The 8,352-nt window shown below is 43.0% G+C and overlaps 1 protein-coding gene across 2 annotated transcripts in view; it reads left to right on the forward strand.

Annotated features, from left to right (window-relative positions):
• Positions 1–7,897: 7,897 nt before the first annotated feature.
• DDX24 (DEAD (Asp-Glu-Ala-Asp) box helicase 24) overlaps positions 7,898–8,352 on the forward strand; it is a 17,924-nt gene continuing 17,469 nt past the window's right edge. The window contains exon 1 of one of the 2 annotated variants that reach the window (XM_008587054.1): positions 7,898–7,981. The gene's annotated coding sequence lies outside the window, so the exon portion shown is untranslated. The remainder of the gene's footprint in view (positions 7,982–8,352) is intronic. The other variant, XM_008587053.1, reaches the window with a different exon arrangement.

Consider the following 8,352-nt stretch of genomic DNA (forward strand, 5'->3'; position numbering starts at 1 on the left):
GGTTCTCCATGGTATGCATATTCCCAGATTGTAATCCTTTGTCATTCACTCTTGAGTAAACTCTTTTCTTTGGAGAGCCTTTCTCTTTGTTGTTATTTTAGGCTGACATAATCATCCTTCACTCCTCGCTTTTTATCTCCTTCCACATTCAGTCTGTTAATGAACCCTGTTGACTTCACCTTTAATATATGTACAGAATCTGACCACTCTTTAATACCTCTACCATTGCCATCCTAGTCCACCACCACCTCTCATTCTCCAAGATAAGGGACATAAAACACAGAATGGAAACACATATATTGACTTCTGGAGTACAGGATAGATGGTGTTGATGCCAACTGTCTGTTTAAAACCCCTCTGTGGCCTCCTGTGGCCCACAGGTAAAAGCCCAAGCTCGTTAAAAAAGATAAGCGGGCCCTTCACAGTATGGCTTCTGTCTCCCTCCCCAAGCTCACTGTTGTCAATACCCACCCAGCTATGCTCCTGTCCTGGGGACAAACAGAAACCTTTCCCAACTATTTCAGGCCTCTTATCCTTTGCATACCAGATTCAGAAAATTTTTCAGGACTTCGCCATCTGACACATCCTCCAGGAGGGCTGCCCTAATCACATATTCCCAAGCTCCCTTGGCCTCCTGAATTTCCACCTACATATGCAAGTATGACTCTACTATGCTCTTTCTGCCACAGAATGTCCCATAATGCTATGCTGTTCTCATCTTCTCTGCTGGATTTTGAGCTCTGTAATGTCAAGGGTCAAGAATCATTCACTGCTGCCTCCTTCAGTACCAGGCACAGGCCTGGGATCAAAGAGGTGCTGAGTGAGTGTTTCAAAAAAAGATGCATGGACCAAGGGTGTACCTTTGTGCATTGAAGGACACAATCAACAGAATAAAAAGGCAATCTACAGAATAGGAGAAAATATTTACAAATCATGTATCTGATAAGGGGTTAATATCCAGAATATATAAAGACCTCCTACAAGTCAATAACAACAGCCTGATTAAAAATGGGCAAAAGATTCAAATAGACATTTCTCAAAGAAGGTATACAAATGACCAACAAGCACATGAAAAGATTCTTAGCATCATTAATAATTAGGGAAATGCAAATGACAACCTCCTTATAATCATTAGGATGGCTACTATCAAAAAAACTAAAAATAACAAGTGGTGGGGAGAATGTGAACAAAGTGGAACCCTTGCTTACTGTTAGTGGTAAGGTAAGATGGTACAGCTACTGTGGAAAACAATATGGAAGTTACTAAAAAAATTAAAGATAGAATTACCATATGAATTAGCAACCCCACTTCTGGGTATACACCCAGAAGAATTGAAAGCAATGTCTTGAAGAGATATTTACACACCCATGCTCATAGCAGCATTTTTCACAACAGCCAACCCCAAGTGTCCATCAACAGAGGATTGGATAAACAAATTGTTGTGTAGACATACAATAGAATATTATCATTCAGGGCCGGCCCGGTGGCGCACTGCTACGGTGTGCCGCTTGGGAGCGTGGCGGCGCTCCCGCCGAGGGTTCGGATCCCACATACAGACCGGTTCCCGCTCACTGGCTGAGCGAGGTGTGGGCGCAGCACCGAGGGTTGCGATCCCGTTGCCGGTCCCGGTCCGGTACGGGCGCGACACTGAGGGTTGCGATCCGTTGCCGGACACGAAAAAAGACAAAAAGGAAAAAAAAAAAAAAAGAATATTATCACTCAGCCTTGAAAAGGAAGTAAATTCTGATATATGCTACTGCATGGAAGAACCTTCAGGACATTATGCTAAGTGAAATAAGCCAGTCGCAAAAAGATAAATATCGTATGATTCCACTTATATGAAGTACCTAGAAAAGTCAAATTCATAGAGTCAGAAAGTAGAATGGTGGCTGCAAGGGCTGGCAAGAGTGGGTAATGGGGAGTTGTTTAATGGGTACAACGTTTCAGCTTTGCAAGATAAGAGTTCTGGAGATGGATGGTGGTGATGGCTGCACAACAGTGTAAATGTACTTAATTGTACTAAGCTGTACACTTAAAAATTAAGATGGTAAATTTTATTTTATGTGTAATTTACCACATTAAAAACCAAAAAAAGAGCACACCTTTGCTGTCCTGTCCCTGGCTGGCCTCACCTCTGCAAGGTCCCTCCCTCCCAATTACTTAAGCTGCAGACCCCTAAATAGCCTGGATCTGTGCCTGGTTATAGATTTGCATCTATTGGCCTGCGGAATGATTCATCAAAGTACTGTTGAGTAAAAGAGGCAATTCTCCAAACAGGGATGAAGGAAGACCCTACGTAGTATGCTTATATGTATGCATGCTTTTTGTTTTTTAACATGTGGTGCTTGGAGCTTCTTTAGAGGTCTGGGCAAGGTGTGACATGAACTATGGTACCTCAGGCATAAGTCACTTTTGCCATCTGATGGAAGAAAATACCAAAATGATTTTCATTTAAGAAAGAATTGCAAATTAATTTTTAAATTAAAACATGATGGTATTCTGAGGTAGGAACAATAATTAACTGGAAATGGCATGAGGGAATTTTCTGGGATTATGGAAATGTTCTTTATCTTGTTTTGTGCAGTAGTTATATGAGAATATGCAAATGTTAAAACTCATTCAACTGAAAACCTACACTGTGCATTTTATTGTACATTACTTATACCTTCATAAAATATATTTTCAAAAACCCTAATCACATTAGAATTAGAAAATGGAGAAGAGAAAAAATTACCACCCTAACACAACAACTTAACACTGTGGGGTATTTCTCGGAAATGTGTTTTCCCCCAGCGTGTTATTTTTGATATGTATGCTATATTAAAAGGTATGCTTAGAAGGGAGTGTGCGATGACAATAAGAGGAATGGCTAAAGTTAATCTGGGCTCACCATACACCAGGCACCGCAGCGAGCACTTTACATGCATTATCGCATTTAATCCTCACAACCCTCTGAGGGTTATTGTTATTGTCCTCATTTTACAGATGAGGAAACAGATACAGGAAGATTAAGTAATTTGCCAAAGTCACACGAGGGTTGTTACAGAGTTCAGATCTGAGTCCAGGCAATCTGATTCCAGACACCTAACCCCCTCCCTAGGAGCCCTCCCTGGCTAGATGAATCGCTTTCTTATTGGGGAGTTTTATGAGCTCAACTGTTCCAATGGCTCCAAATGCATTCTTGATGATTACCCATGGCCCACATCCACTTTTCTTTTTGGAAAAGAGACCTTCACATTTGTAAGTACACCCACTCCAGCCACTGGCAATGGAGGATTCTGCGTGGTTCCCTTGGCAACTGGGACTCATCTCTTGCTGAATGTCTTCATCTTTATTACTTTTATCAATTGTAAACAGCTTCGCTTCTGTCTCTATTAAAATAAATTATTACATATTTATCGTTTCTTTAGAAAATAACTATTTTTAAATTAGAATATTGAGAAGAGGGGGAAAAATACCTATGTTCCCACTACTGTAATATAACCTTTATCATTGTTTTGCTCTTGGCTGGAATCTCCCTCTCCCCCATCTTTAAAAATTAAGCCAATTTCTTTTTAATTTACAATTTTTTAGTTAAAACTATTTACTGAACTCTTTATTATGAAAAGTTCTTAAACCTCAAAGTTGAAAGAATAGTACAATGAACACTCATATACCCTTTCTTGAGCATCTAGAATTCACCAACTGTTAACATTTTGCCACACTTGCTTGCCCCTCTCTTATATATATTCTTCTTTTTTTCTGAACCATTTTTGAGTAAGTTGTAGCCATCATGGCCACTCATCTGAAATACATGAGCAGCAACTTTCAAATCTTAACCTGTAGAAACCACTGCTCCATTCATCTCTATAATTTAGTCATTTCAACAATGTTTATATGACCTTTTGAGATGGGCTTTTTTTCACTCAACATAATGCCCTTGAGATCCATCCAAATTGTTGTGTTTATCAATTGTGGAGGATACTGACATTAATAAGACACTGGTATTTCACAGGGCCTTAACCTAGAGCATAGTAGGACCACAGTCCTTAATTTTAGCAGGACCAAAGTCCTATAGTTTAAGTCACAGCCCAGCTCTTTAGAAATATACATAGAAAAGCTAAGATTGGGAAAAAACAGAAAAACTTTCACAGAACTAAAGTCTTTGATGAAGATAAGAAAATTGAAACACAGCAAAAGTGATTGCTCTGAGGGGCAGTTGCTCTTGGTGCAGCTAAACCTAAATGATGGGAAAGTATGTGAGCTACAAACTTCAAAGTTACTCTGCTAGTTACTGGTTGGGGGATGTTCCACATTTTTCCCTCAGCTGTTTCTTTAAGTTTCTTAGGAAACTAAGTGTTGCCATGATGATTATCTCACTGTTTCCTTTGTATGTCACAGAGCTTAGTTTTATGACTCCTTTTGATGGTAAATTGCTTGAACTATTTTTAAGTTACACCTGCTTTAATGAAAATTGTCATGTAGCCAGTTTGTTTATGTTTTCACTATGACTGATTAACCACCTGCATTTCTTCTGTAACTTTCTTGTCTGCACAATAAAGACTGAGAGAAAACCTGACTCAGGGCTATTCCTAGGACTCTCCTCCTTTGAAGGAGCTCTCCCTGGGTTTAACCCCTTTGGTCCTCTCATTGCCCTGGATACCTGGGCTCTGAGTAATCCTTTGCATCTTGGTCACCCTGAGAGAGGTGATGACAATCAATAGTTTGTTCCTTTCTATTGCTGAGTAGTATTCCATGGTATAGATATGCCACGGTTTGTTTGTTTTTTTATCATTTACTTATCATAGAATATTTTGTCTGTTTACAGTTTCGGGCTATTACAAATTAAGCTGCCATGATCTATCAACAGATGCTATGTGGCAAGGTCAGTGTTCTTTGTCACTTTTGGTGCTGGGTCCAACTACAAAAGGGGAGAAGGAGCCTGTCCTCAAGCTAAGATCAACTGTTTATTCATACATTCAACAAACACTTAAGACCACTGAGTCAGCCAGACACTTACTAGGCATTTTGAGAGATGACAAGGAGAATCTGAAGGGAATTCCTTGAGGAGCTTGCAATCTAGTTGAAAAGATAAGATTAGAAAAGTAAATCTCTCAATCTAATGCTATGTTGAAAGTGCCATACTCCATGGAGAAAGCTCTGGGAATCCTAAAGAAGGAGATGTTTGTTGAAATAAATTATTAGCCTAAGTCATACTTTATTCAACCTTGGCCACAAGTTTCAAACAATGTTTTGCATTGTCTGGGGAGAAATTCTTTCTCCCAGCCTCTTCAACCTCAATCCTTTTCTTCTTTGAGCTGGCTATTGAGCTAAGGGTCACAACACTGATTCTGAGACAATCTCCCTACCAGGTCTAAGATTCTCCAAGCACTCTAGTTTGGGAAGTAAGGAACTTGGCACCTGTTGTTTTGTTTTCAGTCTTCGTGCCTCCACCAAAATTGGCTCAGAAAAAAATGCCATTTTAACATTTCATTCATAATATCAGGAAAAAAAATTTATTTTGAAAAAAAAATGAATAAATAAAAACATCATCTAATCCGATGTTGAAATTTCAATCTCACATGCAATTCATAACTTCTTCCTCTTTCCCAGTTCAGATCTGATCCAGCCTATGAAACCTAGAGCTAAGAAGAGAGGGATGACCTGCTTCTCACTTTTCTTTCCTCCACTTTCTCCCTGCACAGCTGCTTTTGATATCTTCAGAGTCAACTGAGCTGAGGCATGAAAGATAAAGGGACAAAAAGCTATTTTAACTTAGTTGGTGCTGTTTGCCAATCTCTCTTGGCCATCCCATAGAACTGTCTCTCTTCTGCCATGGAAGATATCCAAACAAAAGCTACTTTTTTCTCTCTTAGGATGCTGTGATGATTAATTTTATGTGTCAACTTGGCCACAGTGCCTAGATAATTGGTCAAATGTTATTCTGGATATTTCTGTGGAGGTGGTTTTTGAATGAGACTAACATTTAAATCGGTGGACTTTAAGTAAAGTAGATCATCCTCCATAATGTTTCTGAGCCTCATTCAAAAATCAGTTAAGACCGTAACAGAACAAAGAATGACCTTCCATGAGCAAGAAGGAATTCTGCCAGCTGACTGCCTTTGGACTCAAAACTACAACATCAGCTCTTCCCTAGGTCTCCAGCCTGCTGGCCTACCCCATCAGATTTTGGACTGGCCACGCCTCCACAATCATGTGAACCAGTTCTTTACAATAAATCTCTCTCTCTCTCCACACACATACACACAAACACATCCTGTTGGTCTGTTTCTCTGGAGAACCCTAACACAGGCGATTTTGTCAGTTTTTCAGAGACCCCACTGAGACTTTCCTCCATGTGGCATTCTGACCCCACAAGGTGACCCCCATTTCCCACCTCAGGAGCCCTACTTTCAGCCTCTTTCTGTGGGGTCCTGTGGAGTATACTATAAAGCAAATATATTTCACAAGGCCTGGTTTCTCGTAGTTTCAGGTTTAGCCTAACTTCTTAAAAGTACATATAAAATGTTGACCTTGCAAAGGACAGGAAATTTTCTCCGGGCTATAGTCTCTGTTGTAAGATAAAGAATTGTAACATAGCAAGGTTGCTGGTTCAAAGACAGACAAGTTACTGATTGATATGTAAAGATACTGGGAAGCTGCTGTAAGGAGAGAGAATGTTTGCTAAGATCAAGTTTTTGTTGGTGGATCAACTTAATCTCTTGCAAATTGCATTATTGAATATCACTTTGCTTGTTTTACTGAATGTTACCAGCCTATATTGTTAAACTATAACCCCACCTGTGTTCTATTCCTGTAACTTCCTGGTCTGGAGAATAAATGCAGGAAGAGAACCCCAATTTTTGGTTAATTTCCCAAGGAAGGAATGCCTCACTCTTGAGGGTTCTGGGAGATTAACCCCTTCGGGGCTTCTCACTGCTTTGAGTAATCCTTTGCAGGTCCGTCACCCAGGGGAAGAGGGGTGACAAATCCATGGGAAGCAAAGCAACAGGGTCCCTTTTCCCAGGAAACAGCCCTGTTAGGCAAAGTTCTGTCAAGACAACCCCATGACTTCCAAGGTGTATAACTTGTCCTGCCATGGAGGAACATGCAGCCCTTCCTCCCTCACGCCAGCATCAGAGACAGTTCCAGTCTCTTATCATCCGAATTCCTCAGGCACCAGTTGGGCACATGCTCTATGCCACCCAAACTTTTAGAGACACATTGGCAAGTCCCCCCAAGAAATGAGTTGAGCTCTGTCCACGGTGGACGGGAGGAAGGTGCTCACTTGACCTAAGATTGGAGGATTCCTTACCATTGTCCTTTGCTAATTTCTATGATCATCGGACAAGGAAAAAATGTATGAGACAGGTTTTCGAAGTGGTCATGGGATATGCACATGGACAAGGTAACCACTGCGAGGCTGAATTCTCTGAATGTAACAAAGAAGTTGGATTAGCCCGGTGACTAAAACGTGCGTTTTGGAGTCAGGCCCGTAACCATCGGTGTGCAACAGGCGAGGCATCAAAGAACTGGGTAAAACAGAACCTGCAATCCAGGCTGGCTGGAGGTAAAGTAAATGAGAAAACGTGTGCAAAGCTCCAGGCACACAGTGGGTACGCAATACTCGGACAGCTACTGCACTAAAACTAGACTAAGAATACAAGAAAGCTCATGTTTCTGCAGAGCTGGAGCAAAGAAGATTCCGACAGAGCACAGCGCACGACGCCTACCCCCGCCCCTAGGAGCAGGAGGAGGATCGTCAGGAGGAGCCAGGCCTACGCCCCACCCTCGCTCTCCACCCTGGTGCAGAAGTCCGCACGGCAGCCAATCAGGTAGCGGCGTTTGACATGGGGCGGGACTTCCTGCCGCAGGGCGCACGCCTACGTGAGCGGAGGCTCCGCCCCGGAACTGCAGTCGGCGCTGCGGTTGAGGGACGGTTGTGGCGGTTTGTGAGGCGGTTGGCCCGAGTCTGAGGTAGTTGTGGTGGCGTCTCCACACAGTGAGTGCGGGAGCTGGAGTGGGTTTGCGGCCGGCTTCGGAGACGGACTGGGGAGGGGACTTCGGGCTCCCATTGCTGGCCTCTCCGGGCCGCTGGCTTCCTCTGGTCTCGGGAGGGTGGCCGCCGGCCCAGGCCGCTCAGCTAAGCGGCGTGCCGCCCCTTGCGCCCGGGAAACCTTCTCCGGGCATCAAGGCCCGGCGACCTCGCCCCTCGGCCTCGTGCGCCCTTTCATGCCTGAGACTGACGAGGCGAGAGCGCCTGTTGCGGGGAACGGCGCCACGAGGAGGGACCGTTGCTTGCTCTACTGTAGGTCGCTGTCCGCATCCTCGCCCCCCCCCCCCCTCCTTACCAAACCCCCCCCCCCCCCCCCC

The sequence above is a fragment of the Galeopterus variegatus genome, unplaced genomic scaffold, assembly GCF_000696425.1.
Source record: "Galeopterus variegatus unplaced genomic scaffold, G_variegatus-3.0.2 Scaffold4237, whole genome shotgun sequence".
Taxonomy (NCBI): domain Eukaryota; kingdom Metazoa; phylum Chordata; class Mammalia; order Dermoptera; family Cynocephalidae; genus Galeopterus; species Galeopterus variegatus.